The sequence below is a fragment of the Triturus cristatus genome, chromosome 7 (assembly GCF_964204655.1).
Source record: "Triturus cristatus chromosome 7, aTriCri1.1, whole genome shotgun sequence".
NCBI classification, from domain to species: domain Eukaryota; kingdom Metazoa; phylum Chordata; class Amphibia; order Caudata; family Salamandridae; genus Triturus; species Triturus cristatus.
In genome coordinates this window covers 1,599,082,792-1,599,099,580 of record NC_140590.1, presented here as the reverse complement: position 1 = coordinate 1,599,099,580, position 16,789 = coordinate 1,599,082,792, and the positions used below count along the sequence as shown (strand labels likewise).

At 43.7% G+C, this 16,789-nt stretch overlaps 1 protein-coding gene across 3 annotated transcripts in view; it reads left to right on the top strand.

The window, feature by feature from the left end:
• Positions 1-16,789, top strand: part of LOC146812475 (chloride channel CLIC-like protein 1) — a 1,578,371-nt gene that overhangs the window by 201,934 nt on the left and 1,359,648 nt on the right. The gene's annotated exons all lie outside the window — the stretch shown is intronic.

Below are 16,789 nucleotides of genomic sequence, written 5' to 3'. Positions count from 1 at the left end.
TTTTTATCTACATTTTAAAAACGCAAGAAAATAAATGTTTTCTGTCTATATTTATATGTAAAAAATCTGTGAAAACAGGGAGCCTTAATTATAAGGGACATCCTTCATCCTATATTGTTAATGCTACTATTTAATTTGACATATAGATTTCTTGAGGACATAATGGTTCTCTCTGTTGGTGACCTCTTATTTTTATGAACCTTGTTAGTTATAGAACAAAAGGGATACTTTGGCACCAGCTTAGAAGATAGAATTTTTATTTACTCTGCTTCTACTGCCAGCATACCTTTACCTAGCCCAGTCAGGGTCCTTCCATGTTTTTTTCATAGCATTCAGGTATCCTGCTACCACACACAGTTATGAATCGGCAGTTCTGCGTGCAGTTTTCACTCTTGAGTATATATTAGCAGTGTACATGTAGCACTTCTTGGGCACCCATTGTGGCCCCACCTAGACTGTCATTTCAGCATGCAGCTATTAATCACATTTGCAGTAAGATTTTCTTTCTTCATAGTTCCTTTTTAAGTACAACCTATTTGAGTAAATTGTAGTTATTTCAACCCCTTACACATCAATGTGCCCAAAATGTGATTAAGGATTACTTCCTTCTTGATACCCCAAGCTTTAACTCATGTGCCAGTGATTTAATTCGTATTGGTTGTGTATCTGGCTTTCCAGCCAGCAGTCCCACATCCACTTGATGCTGATGCATCACTAGTCACAGACACCTAGTACTCCTACAGCACCAGACTAATGTAAGGCCTTAACCTCTCACCCAACCTATGACACTGGCTTTTGATCTTCTGGCCCCAGACACTGTGCTGCCACTGCCTAACGATGTTCCAGTACGTCCCATAAGTTCTTTCTCCAAGTTAGACCCGTCCGAGAACTTCAGACCCATGCTGAATCAAGGAAGTGATGATCGCAGTGAGGCTTTTTGTGATCCTCTGTCCATTACCCAGGTGTTATCAAAATGCCATGGTCCAGGATTTAGGTGATATTTTGCATTGCATGTCCTCATAATGAGAGGGTATCTTCTGTGTTTACTTGACCACCAGCAGATAGATGTGAGAAAGGAAGTCTTAATGATCCAGGAGAAATCTTGTTTAGTTTCTGTTCTTAGTACAAAATAGCAGGGGTGGTTGCTCTATTAGGGCTCTGGGGCTGCGCTCCCCTGAAATTCTTACACATTCCTGTACAAATATTAAATAGATAGATTTTTTTAGAGATACAATCTTATCTAAACAAATTATTGTATTTTAGTCTGGGCTGTCTGTCCTAGGCTGCCTGCCCTGCATCGCTCTGAAGCAGGAGACGGATGCCAGGCAGTAAATCAACTTTCAGAACTGGGACGCTCAACGCAGGACTTACTGTTCTAAATCCCTTCATTGCCATTGTAGCCTATGGCAATATCCACTATAGGCCAGTGATGCTTTCAGCGTCGTGGTTTCAGGCGTTGGAGGCTCCATCCCTGAGTGAGAGCGTCTGTCCATCATGCACAGGCATAGATCTCAACCTCTCCCATTCGTCACACGTTGGAGTGGATGCAAGCACATGTGTTTTGGTGCCTTGTTCTGTTAATGGTGAGTGTTAGAATGTTAATCTTCTGTTATGTATATAGTGCTGAGATCCCTTGCCATGCTAACCACCCCCTCTGTGACACGCCAGGCCCTGGCTGCACGTCGCTGGCAATATTAGAAGTGGATCTGCTGTATTTGTTCCCCAGCTAAATTTATCCAAAAGACAAGCATGCCAGGGTTCTTGTTTCCTTGCGAAGTTGATCCAAATATCCGAGACAAGAGCAAAGCGAGAGAGATGTGCTTACGGTAGACAGTTATCTGCTGTATGACATTAAAACTGTCCCTATCTTCATGCCCTTAACATTAATGCCAAAAACATGGATTGATATACGCACAATGAGTGTCAAAGACATTGTTCCTCTCTTTCACGTTTTACTGAATCTTGCCTTCCTCAAGAGTCAGCTATTTATTCATGTTATGTTTCTTTATTTTTTTGTGCATACTTTGAGTTCTAGGTTTTTATGAGGGGTTTGATTAAGAGCTCTGACACTGATGCTGAAGCCAAAGCAAAGTGCCTGTTAGTGGGTTGGCGTCTCTACAGAGTACACAGAACAATTGTCATTTATTCAACTTGCAATTGCAATTCTGTGAAATGTGTGTGGAGGGGGTGCACAGAAGGCAAAATATTTACATGTCAAAAGGAAATAAATTGCTTAAATGCAAGTTATTGCAGTGTATGTTTGTAAATTGTAAAGAGAGGGAGATGCGAGTAAGTGCAGTTGGGGAAAAGTAAAAACAGGGTGCTGAAGAGGAAAGAGGTGGTTGAAGAGGTGCAGAGCGACATGATGTGCAGAGAAAAAGGGCATACATATTTAGCATAAAGCTCACATAACTGAAGGCCAAAACTCCTTTCACAGGCCTCAATACTATTGATATTACAGAACTGAAACATTTTCAAGGTTAATTATTCAAAACAAATCCTTCTTGTTACTCATTTATCTTAAACAGCTAACAACCATTGTGGAATCCAATCATACTGACCGGTTTTAAGTGTAGGTCAGTTGTTGTGTTATATATCTGGATGCAATTACATCTCGGAGAGAAACCAAAATACCAGTCAGGTTGCTCACTGAGAATCACATAAATATGTTTTACATGTTCCCTTTTAGAAACCCCCCACGTTTTTCATCCCACTTAGAGACCGGTCTTCACATATTGCTATATGACTGATTGCAGTCAACAGCTGTGGGGCCTTCCCGAAGCCTGGTTAGAGCATTTTCTTCTAAAGTGGATGCCGCAGCAGTGCAAGACACTGGGCAAGCATACACTTAAAAAGGCTGAAGTTGTCATGTTGTAAAATGTGCACATTACAGTAACTGTTGAACACATTAATGCAGTAAGATATAGGGCAGTTTTTAATGTGTTTAATATTTCAAGACTTTACGTTCCCACAGCTTTATAAGCCTTGCTTTATCTCTAAATGAATTTGATTTAAAATGCACCATTTGCCAATCTTTTTAACAAAAACAATTCTCCCGAGGATGACGCAGCATGTACCCCATGTTTGTCCATTAAGCTTGCTCGCATTGCTCACTACATAAAAGTCATACCAAACGTTTAGGCCTCACTACTTTAAATGTCACCAGCCGCCACTGTAAAATAGCACACAAAGTTCATGTCGTCTCCTGAGAAGCCCATATGTATTATGTTTCACAGTACCTTGGTGAGAAATGGGCAACCCGGCCGCAGCATGTGAATTTTCTATGCAGAGAACAGTCATGGTATTCCTGAGAGTAAGAAGCCTATCAGTCAGTATGTTTGTTGGATGAAATATGGGCATTTGGCAGTTGAACCAGTATACTGGCTTGGCATCTGTATTTTAACTAGCATTCTAGGCAGCATACTTCTTTCTTTGTTTCCAGAATAAACTCTCCATTCATGGGACAGAACTCTAACTCTTTTGGATCTCCACTATGAACATAGAATGACCACCCATTGGCGCCTTAGCATATTTAAGTTTTTTGATGCTACATCCATTGAAAGGAGTAAGTTGTTATAGACTGCATTGTCTCTTTGAACTGTTTTTGCATGCATTCCGAGCAACGGGTCACTTCTAGTATACCTTTGAGGATATGTAATCTGACCAACCTGTGCTATGAACAATTTTGTAGGACTATCTCTACTACTAAAAAGAGTAAATTTGGGTCTGTGAAAGATGCATAGGGTGATGCTTGGTCATCAGGTTTAATACGTTCCTGGGGAGTCACGACTGGAGTGAGACCAATGAAAGGAGGATTCTCATATATTTAGAGGTGGTTGTTGGGATCTTTTATGCAAGAAAATAAATCTGGTGATGTTTAAACATTTTTTTGATGCGGCGAAGAGGAACAGCCTGAGATTTACTTTCACTAAACTACTTGGCAAAAGCCTGGTAATTGATGACTATGTGAATGACAGGTGAGGATAATAGTAACTAAAGTGATGTGGTGTCTAGGCACAGGTTCTAGAGCGGCTATTGCCATGGGTTCTGTAGAATGTCAGGTGGTATCTATGGTAGCCCATGCTGCCATATGCAGCTACGGAGAATTCCATGATAGAGTAGTAGGAGTTAGGTTTTAATAGAGAACCTGCAAAGGCAAAGTCTAAAATAAATGACTTTTAGCAAGTTGCATTTGGGAAAGGGCTATTGAGCTGACAGACAAGCCAAAGGAAAGATCAAAAGGTATACAGGAGTTGTTTGTGGCAAGTGAATTCACATTTTAAAACATGGGCACAGAGAGTGAAAACCCAATTTGTCAAAGCCCATGTAGATACTGATGGGTCATGTCCAGCTTGCAGTTAAGCATACAGAGAGTTGTACTGCATTGCACATTTTAAGAGAGTGTGCTAGGTTATTTCGGGGGTATGCTTGATAGAAAAGGAGTCTGCAACAAGGGAGAGATCGAAAACTTGAAGTAAGGTTTTTGTATTACAGGTTCTGGATTGTGGACAGAAATCTCCTTAGTGCTTGGAGGATATGGGGCAGGCATAAACATATCCATGTGGGCTGATTTGGGGTAATGTTCTACTCTTTGGGGCTACAATGCTGTATAGAGTTCTGGTGTAGATCTACAAACAAAAAAAAGAAAAAAATATATATATATATATATATATATATATATATATATATATATATATATATATATAATGGCTCCCAAAAAAAACACAAAGTTAGATGTGAAGCATCTGGATCATGTGTTTAAAAATGTTTAAAAATAGTTATTGTAAAAGAGTTTATGGATATGTTATGATGAAAAAAGTGTACAGCCCAAAGTACACAAGGTAAGTAATGTGTCTGTGCATACAAGTCTTGAAATGGTTGATCCGTTTTGTTTTGGACACACACTCTTGGATATCACAAAGAATGCAATTTAGTGTATCTCTATCCTCTACCCAGAATCTCAGAAGTGTTAAAAATGTTGGCCAGCTACAATTCCTCTGGTGGATTGAGAAAGGGGTTACTGAAATCACCTAGATAAGAGCTCCTTCTACTCTGACAAAGGCTTCACGTCTGCTCTTGTCTCCTTAACCGTTCCACTGCCTGTGAAGCGGTTGATGGTGCACCTTTTCAGCAAAGGCTCAAACGTTTAGCGGGTATATCTAGTGCCAACTATTCCTCCTCAGCCATGACCAAAATGTCTGGATAGTTTCATTTAATTCACCCACACCCACTTCTAAATGTGCTCCAGTGACACACAAATCAGTCTTTACTTGGAAAGTTGTTGCAAGAGCCGTACCAACCTCTCTTCACATTTGGACCATGTGTTACACTGGATGAAGGAATCCTTTTCATGAATGGTGGGTAAGACCAATCATGTTAATCGGAGAGTCTGAGGCAAATCCACCTCCCTTACATTGATTCCACAAGCCTTGGGACTAGATCTGGGCGAACTTGTATTTACACTGGTGTAATGGGGGTCATTTTGGTTATTTTGTGTAGCAGAATTCACTCAAAATTACAGAAATTAAGCCATTACGCCACATAACGCAATTCCAGGGAGAACTTTTATCACAAGATATACCATTAGAATATTTTTCGAGCGAGAGCGTTATTTCAGGTAGATGTTTTTGCCCAAGCGTACCATTCGAGTAATTGTTTTGCGCAAAACTGAAAATCAAGATGCGAGCAGTGGTATTTTGAACACCAGTGACCAGAAATCTACACAAAATAAAAACAAATAGCTGAATATTTGCCCGATTCCTTCTGGTAATTTTTGGAGTACGGGATTCATTTTGCCTAATTACTTGTAATTTCACTGATACTTGGTGTAATTACGCTACAGCAGGTTAAAACGATAATTGTTACCCAGTTGGTGTAGTGAAGAGCAGTCCTGCACAACAGTGAGTGTTTTTTACTGCTGCAAGGAACGCAACACCCTTTCGATGGCTTGTCATCTATCCATGTCACTCTGGTGCTGTTGCATGAAGAATGTTACTGTTGTAAATCGTGCATATTCTGTACTGTGCCTTGTGTCTTTGCCTCATCTAGATAGACTCCCACCACTACCTGCCTAGGGAAGCAATCTGAGGGTTGTAGGGTCAGGTCTGTAATGTAACCAGAGCTCACTTCCTGATCCTAGAAAAGGGCCAGGTGACCCAACAGAGATTGGTCGACGGTGCATCCGTTAGATCTGCTGCTTATCCAGAGTAACCTATGGCAAATCTGCAGACTGCAAAAATGACCCAGTACCACAACCATGTTGCTGACTACCACCTAGAGCAATGAAAGGCCTACTTAGAGAGCAATGGTAGCTCCCTTAACTGGAAAGCCAAAGTCCCAATCATAGATTACCTCCTTCGAGAAGGGTTTGAAGATCTGGTTGTTTTAGGAAGTTTCTCCTCTCCCAGCAGTGCATCTCCGAGATACTCTTTCTGGAGTGATTGGTGCGTTATATTAAATGTCTATATCATATCATATTATATCATGGAGACCTGGCAGAGGATGGTGTACGCCCTAACACTTACAGTGGACTCTTTGAGGCTTAACCATAGTCCCAGCCACAGCCCCACTGAAAGATGTCTGGTTCCTGCAGAGCTTTCTGGGTCAACCCTTTCTCAACGTACTCTGAGTTTACACTGCTGCTGCTCATGCTTGGGGGGGACGGGGGGAGACTCTTGGAGTGCTGCTATGTGCACAGTTCTTTGTGACTGATGGACACTTGCATTGCTGCAGCTCATATGTTCACTGCTAAAAAGGTTTCAAGGTGCCCCATATCAGGAATTATATACACATCCAACGCTAATGTACTTTGCATTCTGGTTCTTAAGGTACTGAATGTAAAATGAAAGAAACAAAATAGCAAGTCCTGGAATTAAAGTTAAAATACTGGTCTAGAGATCTGCTGAAGCCTGGTAGGGTAAAATGTGCTATTGCTTCTGTTTGCGGTCTGAGTGTGGGCATAGGGCGTTGTGGCAAGTGGCTGATGTATGTTTTAGTGGGCGTTGTGGAAATTGGCCAAGTGTTTTTCTTGTGCATTGTGGAAACTTTCAGTGCAGGTTGTCGGCTTTTTTGTGTGGCTATTTGACAGTTATTTAATGATATGTTCATTCATTGGGGTGAGTATGTGGTGTGGTATTGTGCTGGATAGGATATATATGCTCCAACAGAATGTTGACGTTGAATCCGTCATTGCACTAGTGACTTGGGACAATTTTAAGTATATGTTGCCCTGATGGATAGTATGTGCCTATGGGGTTAAGGGCAAATATGGGCTGATTCTGGGCTAAGTCTTTATTGTTTTATTTTGTGTGACCCATGTAGCCTCCTAGAGAACATAGAAGAACTTCAAATGAACCAAGGTTGGATCACCTTCAATTTAATTGCATACAATGTATGATGTTATATGTACCTATGTTTGAGGTGGTTTGACCCCTCGGTGTTACATCTCCATGAATTGGACAATAAGGGTGTTTTTTTATTACAGTCAAACTTGAAGGGCTTCATCACCTTGAATGTGAATGTCCTGTAAATAGAAGGGTTTGACTACTTTCGATCATTCCAAAATGTTGGTGACTTTTTGTCCATGTTTGGTTGGTCTTGAACACCTCGAACTAGTATACTTTAAGCTGAACGGAACATTATGCTTAACAGATTATTTTGATCATGGTGTTTTTTTACACTGTGCAAATCGCATTGATAGCCTGATAAGTGGATAGGGTTGTAGCATGGAGACTGTTGGTCACCACATTGATGGTTCTGACAAAGGGTACTTTAGAAGCCTCACCTAAACGCTGTCTTTAAATTCTGCTCTGTTTTGACTGTTGGTATGGTACTATGATGTAAAATGCCCCATTTAACAATTTTCTGCGAAAATGACTTGAGGGGGGATGTTCAAGGGCATCGAACAGCTATCATGTAAAGATGTCTTTATCTCCTAACCAGTTTTGATATATATAACCTACTTGGAACGCTTTAAAGGGCACCATTTTCCTATATTATTAAACATTATTATTTTGTACATGCCCAGAATGCTTAAAAAGGCACAGGCACTTCTTGTCATACTTTTTTTAGGAGCCCCAAAACCAGTGGTCCTTAATTTTTTGATTTCTATGGACTCCCCCCTGAATCACTGCTTGAAGCCGGAACTCCCTGCCCAAGCAATTCCTACAATGTGAATGGGTAGCAATACACAAAATTACATAAAACAAGTGTACAAAAAACAGATGTGCAAATTCTAAAATGTTATTTAAGAAAACAAATACAAAAATGTAAATGTTAATTGCAATGGGCAGGTTGGAGCTTTTCAACATTTGGTTTTATTTCTAAAAGTCAAATCAAAATATGAGTCTCCAGCATATCACTGCCTTTTTTGCTCCTATTTCATACTCTTTTTGCTGGCACCTTCCAGTGCTTCGATTGAGGCCAGCAGTCAGTCGATCATACTAGATTCTGTTTGTTGTACTTGCACTGCAACCAGGAATCAAGCCAAGGCGTCCAGCTTCATTTTTACCCTCCAGTTTCAAATTCCTTCATAATTCGTTTTTTTTTTATTTAACATTTTTCTTAATGTATGTATACTTGATTAATTGGAAAAGGTTATATTGTATAAACAGTCATGGACACCCTGAGGGGCTGTTGCGGACCCTAGATTATTAACTGCAGCCCTAAACCTTTCAGTTAGAAGCTCGAAAGTATCTTGTAAAGTTGTCTTTAATATCTGTCCACTTGAGTCAGATGTTACCATTAACCTGTACTTATTTCAGAAAAAACTTGTTGTGTAACTGCTGAACCCACTAAGTTTACCTTTAGATCCTGTTCAGATTACAAGGGCCCATTGTGCTTTAAAATCCATAGTTTCCCATTTATTTTCCCAAATGTTTGTTGGATGAGACTCTGGGTCGGTTCCCCCCTTGTAATTTCACACCCAGATCCAACAAAATCTTGCAGCAGGCCTGCCTCAGAAGCCTTGAGTCTCTTTCTGCCATGTTCAAAATCCATATTTTTTCTATTAAACCTAGTTGGCCATACTGCAAAGTTTAAAAGTCGTTACGGTACTTACTGTTTTGGCATTTCCAGAAGATTTAGAGAGCAACCTTATATATGGCGACGCTCAGCAGCAACGTTACCAGTGCAAATATTCAGTGAAAAAGACATATTAAACTGATAAGAGACAAATGCCTGTGAAAAGGATAAGAAACTTTTGTGTAATTACAGAAACCAGTAGCGAAAGTGAGAGTGGATATAAAACATGCAAGTAAATGCCAAAATCAACGAAGAACGCGTTCAAGTGGTGAGTGACCACAACTGCGTTCAAGTGGTGAGTGACAATAACCGTTTCCAGAGGCGCAGTGTTGCCAAATCTTATTGTAAAGCTATCCTGGAAAAATTGTCTGCTCGTAAGCAACTCTTAACTCCGCAGTAACACATTTCTTAGGTTGACTAAACCTATTGAAACTTATTTTGGAATTTACCAAATCTTTTTTGAACCTATACTGAGAAGTGTTTAAACACATTTCTTTGACTGAGTAAGGCCAATAAATCTTAGTTTGAGGGCTCTGCAGTGAACATTTCAACTGGTCATCAATGGAAGTTGTGAATGTCAAAGTACGTGCTTTGAAAATCTCAGCCCATCTATTCTCTTTACACTGGTGAAATTCACGAATTCAGTTCTGTGATACGGTAATGTTAATTCAATGCTTACAAAAATACCCAAAGACTGACTGTTGCTGTTGCACCAGTGGCAAAGTAAAATGGCAAGGTGGACATTGGTGAACTTTCCAGATTGCTTCTTTCACTGTTGTAACCAGAACAAAAACAAGCATTGGCATAGCCAATAGGTCTCGCCTCTGGGACCTTATAAGTGTTTAACCATGCAACAGTTGCATAAAGTGGGTTTTTGTGTTTTGAGTGTCTGCCATTTAGTGCAGTATTATACCTCTACTTGTACTTTGTACTCTTTTGTAACATGCACACGTCACCTTTCCTTTTGTAACGTATCGTTTGCTACCTCTTGTATTTTGTTTGCTTTTGATACATGCACAACGGCCACCACTGCCTCATGTAACGTAACTTTTGTTTTAGTTTTTTGAGTGTCTGCCATTTATTGCAATTTTTTTACCTCTACGTGTACTTTGTATGCTCTTGTAACCTGCACACGTCACTTTTTCCTTTTGTAACGTATCGTTTGCTACCTCTTGTATTTTATTTGCTCTTGATACTTGCACAATTGTCACTATTGCCTCATGTAACGTAACGTTTGTTTTTGTAACATGCTCACTTGTAATTTTTCTCCTTATGTATCATTACTTTGCCTATTGTGAAGCGCTCTGACACCTTCGGGTAAAGTACGCTCTATATAAAAACGCATTAAATAAATAAAAAAATTTAAAAACTAAGGCAGGTCGCTCCCCCCATCCTGTGGGTTGAACCTCCGTTGCCGCTTTTGCCGCCTGACTGCTCGCTCCCTTTTTTATTCTGTACCCCTGCGCTTGGCTTTCTGTGCCACTTTGTTTTTTCATTCTGTGCCCCTGTGTTTTGCTTTCTGTACCCCTGTGCTCTGTTGTCCCTCTCCCGCCGTCTTTTCCTGCCGTTTTTTCCCCGGGTTTTCCCCCGCCGCTGAGCCCCTGCGGCCCCGGCCCCTTCACTCCCATTGGCCGCCCCGCTCCCACCTGCCAGCTGCTCCTCCCTCCCTCTGGAGGACGCGCAGCGGACGCGCGCAGCGGGTGCGCCGCTGGCACGCCTAAGGCAAGCCCGTCTGTGCCCGTCCGCGCCTGGACCGCACCCAGCGCCAGAACCCCTGGACTCCGCACCCCTCGCAACGCCAGACTGCACTACGACGCAAGCACCCTCCATGCACTCAACACCAGACGAGGCCACCCCGAAACGCACCCAGGGGCTTTCACCTGCCGGAATTGCAGATTCACCAGCACCCAACCCTCCACACCAACAGCCAGAGAACCCAACCACCTCCGCTGCATCCTCCTCAACACCCGCTCCGCTCGCAAGCACGCCATCGAACTCTGGGACCGCCTAGACTCCACCGCCCCCGACGTCGCCTTCCTGACGGAGACCTGGCTGAACGCCACCTCAGCACCAGACATCGCCATAGCCATCCCACAGGGCTACAAGATCTCCCGCAGAGACTGCACCAACTGAGTGGGAGGAGGAATCGCCATCATCCACAAAGACTCCATCAAAATCTCAACAAACACCGATGACACCCTCACCACCGCCGAGCACATGCACTTCCAGATCCACACCGACCCCAACACCACCCTCAGAGGAACTCTCATCTACAGACCTCCCGGACCCCGCCCACAGTTCAGTGACACCATCGCCGACCTCATCGGCACCCACGCCCTCGCTTCCACGGACTACATCCTCCTCGGGGACCTGAACTTCCACCTCGAGAACAACAACGACGCCAACTCCACCGCCCTGATCGACAACCTCGGACTCAAACAGCTCGTAACGACACCTACTCACGCCGCTGGACACGCGCTCGACCCCATCTTCTCCGCAAGCCCCCACGTCTCCTTCAACCACACCACCGAACCACACTGGACCGACCACAGATGCGTCCACTTCACCTTCAGAAAACCCACCACACACTCTGGATCCCCATCGGACCCCTGCCCTCACCACGTCTTCAACAAAGCCAGCGCAACCATCGCGCCCCACCTCCGGAAAACAATCAACTGTTCCTTCGAGACAGCAACCTTCCCAGAAAGCTGGAAGCACGCTGAGATCAACGCCCTTTTGAAGAAGCCCAAGGCGGACCCCAAGGACCTCAAGAACTTCCGGCCCATCTCCCTGCTCCCTTTCCCGGCAAAAGTGACCGAGAAGATTGTCAACAAACAGCTGACCCGCTACCTCGAAGTTAACAACATCCTGGACCCTTCCCAATCCGGTTTTCGCAGCAACCACAGCACCGAGACCGCCCTCATCGCCGCCACTGACGACATCCGGACCCTGATGGACAAAGGAGAAACAGCCGCCCTCATCCTCTTGGACCTATCAGCAGCCTTTGACACGGTCTGCCACCGCACCCTATCAGCACGCCTCCATGACGCCGGTATCCAAGAGAAGGCCCTGGCCTGGACCACATCCTTCCTCTCCGGCAGAACCCAGAGCGTCCGCCTCCCACCCTTCCGCTCCAAAACCACTGAGATCATCTGCGGCGTCCCACAGGGATCCTCCCTCAGCCTGACGCTGTTCAATATCTACATGGCCCCCCTCACCCACGTCGCACAACAACACAACCTCAACATCATCTCCTACGCCGACGACACCCAGCTGATCATATCCCTCACCGAAGATCCCCACACCGCCAAAGCTAACCTCCACAGAGGAATGAAGGCCGTAGCTGACTGGATGAAGGACAGCAGACTGAAGCTGAACTCAGACAAGACAGAGGTCCTCATTCTTGGACCCACCCCATCAGCCTGGGACGACTCTTGGTGGCCCACGTCACTAGGCACAGCCCCGAAACCCACGGACACGCACGCAACCTGGGGGTCATCCTCAACTCCACTCTCTCCATGACCAGGCAAGTCAACGCCGTCTCCGCGTCCTGCTTCAACACCCTCCGTATGCTCCGCAGGATCTTCAAATGGATCCCCCTCGACACGAGAAAAACCGTTACCCAGGCCCTCATCACCAACAGACTCGACTACGGGAACGCCCTCTACTCAGGAACTACAAACAAGCTCCTGAGACGACTCCAACGCATCCAGAACGCCTCGGCCCGAATCATCCTCGACGTCCCCCGCCGCAGCCACATCACACTCCACCTGAGAGGCCTGCACTGGCTCCCCGTCAACAAAAGGATCACCTTCAAGCTCCTGATCCACGCACACAAAGCACTGCACAACATCGGACCCACCTACCTCAACAACCGACTCAGCTTCCACACCCCCACCCGAAGCCTTCGCTCAGCCAACCTCGCCCTCGCCACAGTCCCTCGCATCCGAAAAACCACCGCCGGTGGCAGATCCTTTTCCTGCCTCGCCGCTAAGACCTGGAACACTCTCCCCACCATCCTACGACAGACCCAGGACCTGCTGGCCTTCAGAAGACTCCTCCAGACCTGGCTCTTCGACCAGTAGCACCCCCCCCCCCCCCCCCCCAGCGCCTCGAGACCCTCTCGGGTATGTAGCGCGCTTTACAAATGCAGTGATTGATTGATTGATTGATTGAAATACTTATAAGGTCCCAAAAGCGAGACCTATTGGCTATGCCAACCGGCCATGCGGCAATCGCGATCAAACATCAAAGCTGCCGTGAAAGTGAAAGTAATCGCGGTCAAGCGCACGCGCCCGCGCACATGCACTGTAGCTCTAGGCTGGCCTGGTAGCACTTTTTGGAGCCCTCTCAAAAAGTCTCGACAGACCAGCGCATGCACTGGGTCAGGCGAGACCTAAAAACTGTAGAGCATGTGGGTATCTGTGTCGTTGTGGGGCAGAATCCGCCTCCATTCTTTGAAATTTCCACATTATTAGAGTAAATATTGTGCAGCTCTATTGTTTAATTGTTTCACTTTCTGAAACGATTGGGTGGTACCCTTCACTTTGCTCGACTCGAAGTAGTGCTTAGTAAATGGGATGATGGTTTCTTTGAGGTTTAATGTAATATGATGCTGCCACAGCAAGAAGATTACTTGTATTTCGCGAAGTCTTGTAAAGAATTCATACCTAAAAATCGTGAGTTTGCTTCAGGAGACTGGTCTCTTCACGTTTTCTCATCCTTGACTTTTAATTTAAGCTGCTTTTTTCAGGTACTCGTGATCAAATGCACTGAATGTGGTTACTTGTGCTCAGAGACTGCCATAATGGTAGCTTTAAGTGTCCCTCTCTTGTTAAACAACATTTGATTATAAAGTTGTGCACCTCAAACATCCGAGATTCATGTCGTTTCCGCGGTTCTTGTTTAGTGACCACCTATGCGCTTGCAGTTTGTGCTTTTCAAATTATTTGTGGAGTTGCCAGTAATAATGTAAGGTAACTGAAATATGTAGGAGGTACTCTGGGGTTTGCAGGATGCGAGGCATGACATGGTTGACCTTTTTAGAGTGTATACATGGGTATAACCTGTAAATAGGGTAAATATTTTGTTACCGTCCTATGAAACCCTCACAGCGCCTTGAGACCCTCCGGGGTGAGTGGCCGCGCTATATAAAATCCTGATTGATTGATTGATGAAATGGTAATGCCAGCACGACATGATATGGTTTGTTCGAACAGTGATGCTGCAGATTGCAGCTCCTGGCAGAGCACTTGCGATTCTCTCTTTCTAAATAAAGGCTGATATATCGATGAAAAAAACTACATTTTTACCTTGGTTCTATTGTGTGTAAATTGCCACATTTCTAGAGTTCCTCCTGACTTTAGATCCTGCTGCCCTCAGACGTTGCCTCTCACTACTACTTCTCTGAAAACACACTTGGAGAGTTCTACACACGAAGACAAATGCCAAAAATATGTGAATGTCTCATTAATCCCATTTCGAGTTTATATTCTCTAAAGGGCGCCTGTGGGTACCCCTGCGCCAATTGACCCTTCCGCTCTATTATTTATTCTATAATCTCCAGCGATGAATGTTTAGTAGAAACCAAAGCATATCTCCTTGGCATTATATTTTAGTTTGTGGCACGGCAGCAATCTATATACATATTAATATATATGTATATGGATGATCAAGTATACACATTGGCTGTAAGGTTCCATTCAATGCAAGGAAACGTATTTATAACTTTTAAATGCAGCCAATGCAGATCAAGTTAGTATTTCACAGTGCAGTGATTGTTAGACGCCAAAAAAATGTTTTAAAGTAAGTGGCTGCTGCATAAACAGAAGCACAGCGATGATTAGACGCCAAAAACTTTTCGCAGTGCGCAGGCTGCTGCAGATTTTATTTTGGAAATAAAATCGTTATAAAAATAGTGGGCGAGTCTGAGAAGAGAACCTGTGCAACTAGGCTTACGGTGCACAACTTTAGCTCTAAATTGAAGCCTTTAGGTATTGGGTTGCCTATCACAGTCTGCAGCATTGGGCCACTAGGTGCATTCACAGATCATGTCACGGGTCCTGAGCCCCTGGTCTGCAGTGGCGAGGCTATATCTAAAACAAGTATTTGCTGTACCAACCACTTGACCCCAAGATCCTTCTCGCCAAGGGCCGGGACTGCTTGGTACCGCTCAGCATAAGCAGCAGTATTTGTGCTGATGGTCCCTGGCATGACCCATCGTCAGCCCGCTATGGTTTGATGGATAAGGTGTTGCAGTGTGAGCCACAGAGCCATGCCGCAGTATGGGATCAGGTGCAGCGCCTTCAGTCTTTGGCCATCTTGGTTGGTGCCCACACCCCTAGACTATTTTCTTTTAGTGTGAAATCTGCTTTCACAAGTAGTCACTGCCACATCCGCGCTAGATATTAAAGGTCATTTTATTAAGTTTTATGTTTGGCAATGTTTTTATGCTGTGATCCTCAAGGAATTAGGTAATTCAATACTGGTTCCTCAAGTTTGTTCTCATAAAAATCTCACATTTTGGATTAATGAATTCAAATACATTCCTATAGTACAACAACTGTGGAAGCATTGCACTGTAGAAATGTATTCAAATGCATTTTAGCTGATGTCAGCCAATGTTACATTTTTTCATGAATAACCCACAATGTACTGGAAAATAAAGGTTAGGCTCACAGTATCAATATAGCACGACTAAGGGAGCCATTCAGGGTTCTCGATCTTATTTATCAACATCCTGGCAATTGCTTTCTGATATTAAGTTGGATTATTTCAATATAATTATCTGTTTATTATGATTCCATCATCTAAAACGTTTGTGTTCTGTGTTTTTATTTTTGAATTTGCTTGCCAAAAATGGATAATAGTAAATTGGTCTGACCACAAGCTCCACTCTTGAAAAATGATTCCCACAGAAGTAAAACAAGCATTTGCAATGCAATAGGTCTCGCATTTACGCGAGTTTGAGCTATTGACATTGTAAATGACTATACCTTTTATTTAGGTTTTGAAAACAAAAATAAAAGCCATTATCATTTGCAATGTCAATAGCTCAAACTTGCGTAAAAGCGAGACCTATTGCATTGCAAATGCTTGTTTACTATTCTTAGTAGAAGGTTTTAAACGTATGTAGGACTTTGAGTGGGATTGTTTTGGGTCTTAGTAGGGAGAATTTGAAACATTGAAATTGTATAATCTACACATAGTAGTGGCGGAAGGACACCGCTGTGCATTGTTGTTTAGGTTACTAAAATTGTCGTTTTTTCTCTTTTTTTTTTTTTTTAATAAGAAATAGAAATGTGTGTAATATTTCCATACGAATATATTTCTTTGAAATAGTTTTGTTGAATCTGAAAGCGGGGCTGGTTGGGGCTGCTGTTAGGAATGTTCCCCAGTGAGTGGGCTATGGCCTGGTCGGTATTTCCTGTTGTTCACCTTTCTTTTGTGGTGGGCGGAGGTGTTGTCATGGCACTCGCCAAGCTCAAGCATTTTATTGAGGAGGGGTGGGGGACCTCTCCTCTCTTTAGATGTAGCCCCCCCGCTGTGTTGTGCAAGCCGCGCATTTTGCAATTCTGCCTGCTTTGCTCGCTATGGACCCTCTGTGTGCTCTTTTGCAACCAGTTGCGCTTTATTGTTTTACTGAACTTACAGGGGTCGCTGGCGCTGGATGCCCACGTCACTCCTTTCAACATTTCTGAGAGTAGCAAGTACCCGAGGCCGGCTGGGGGTGGGGATGTGTGGGGTAGTGGGGGGGGCGAGCTGACTG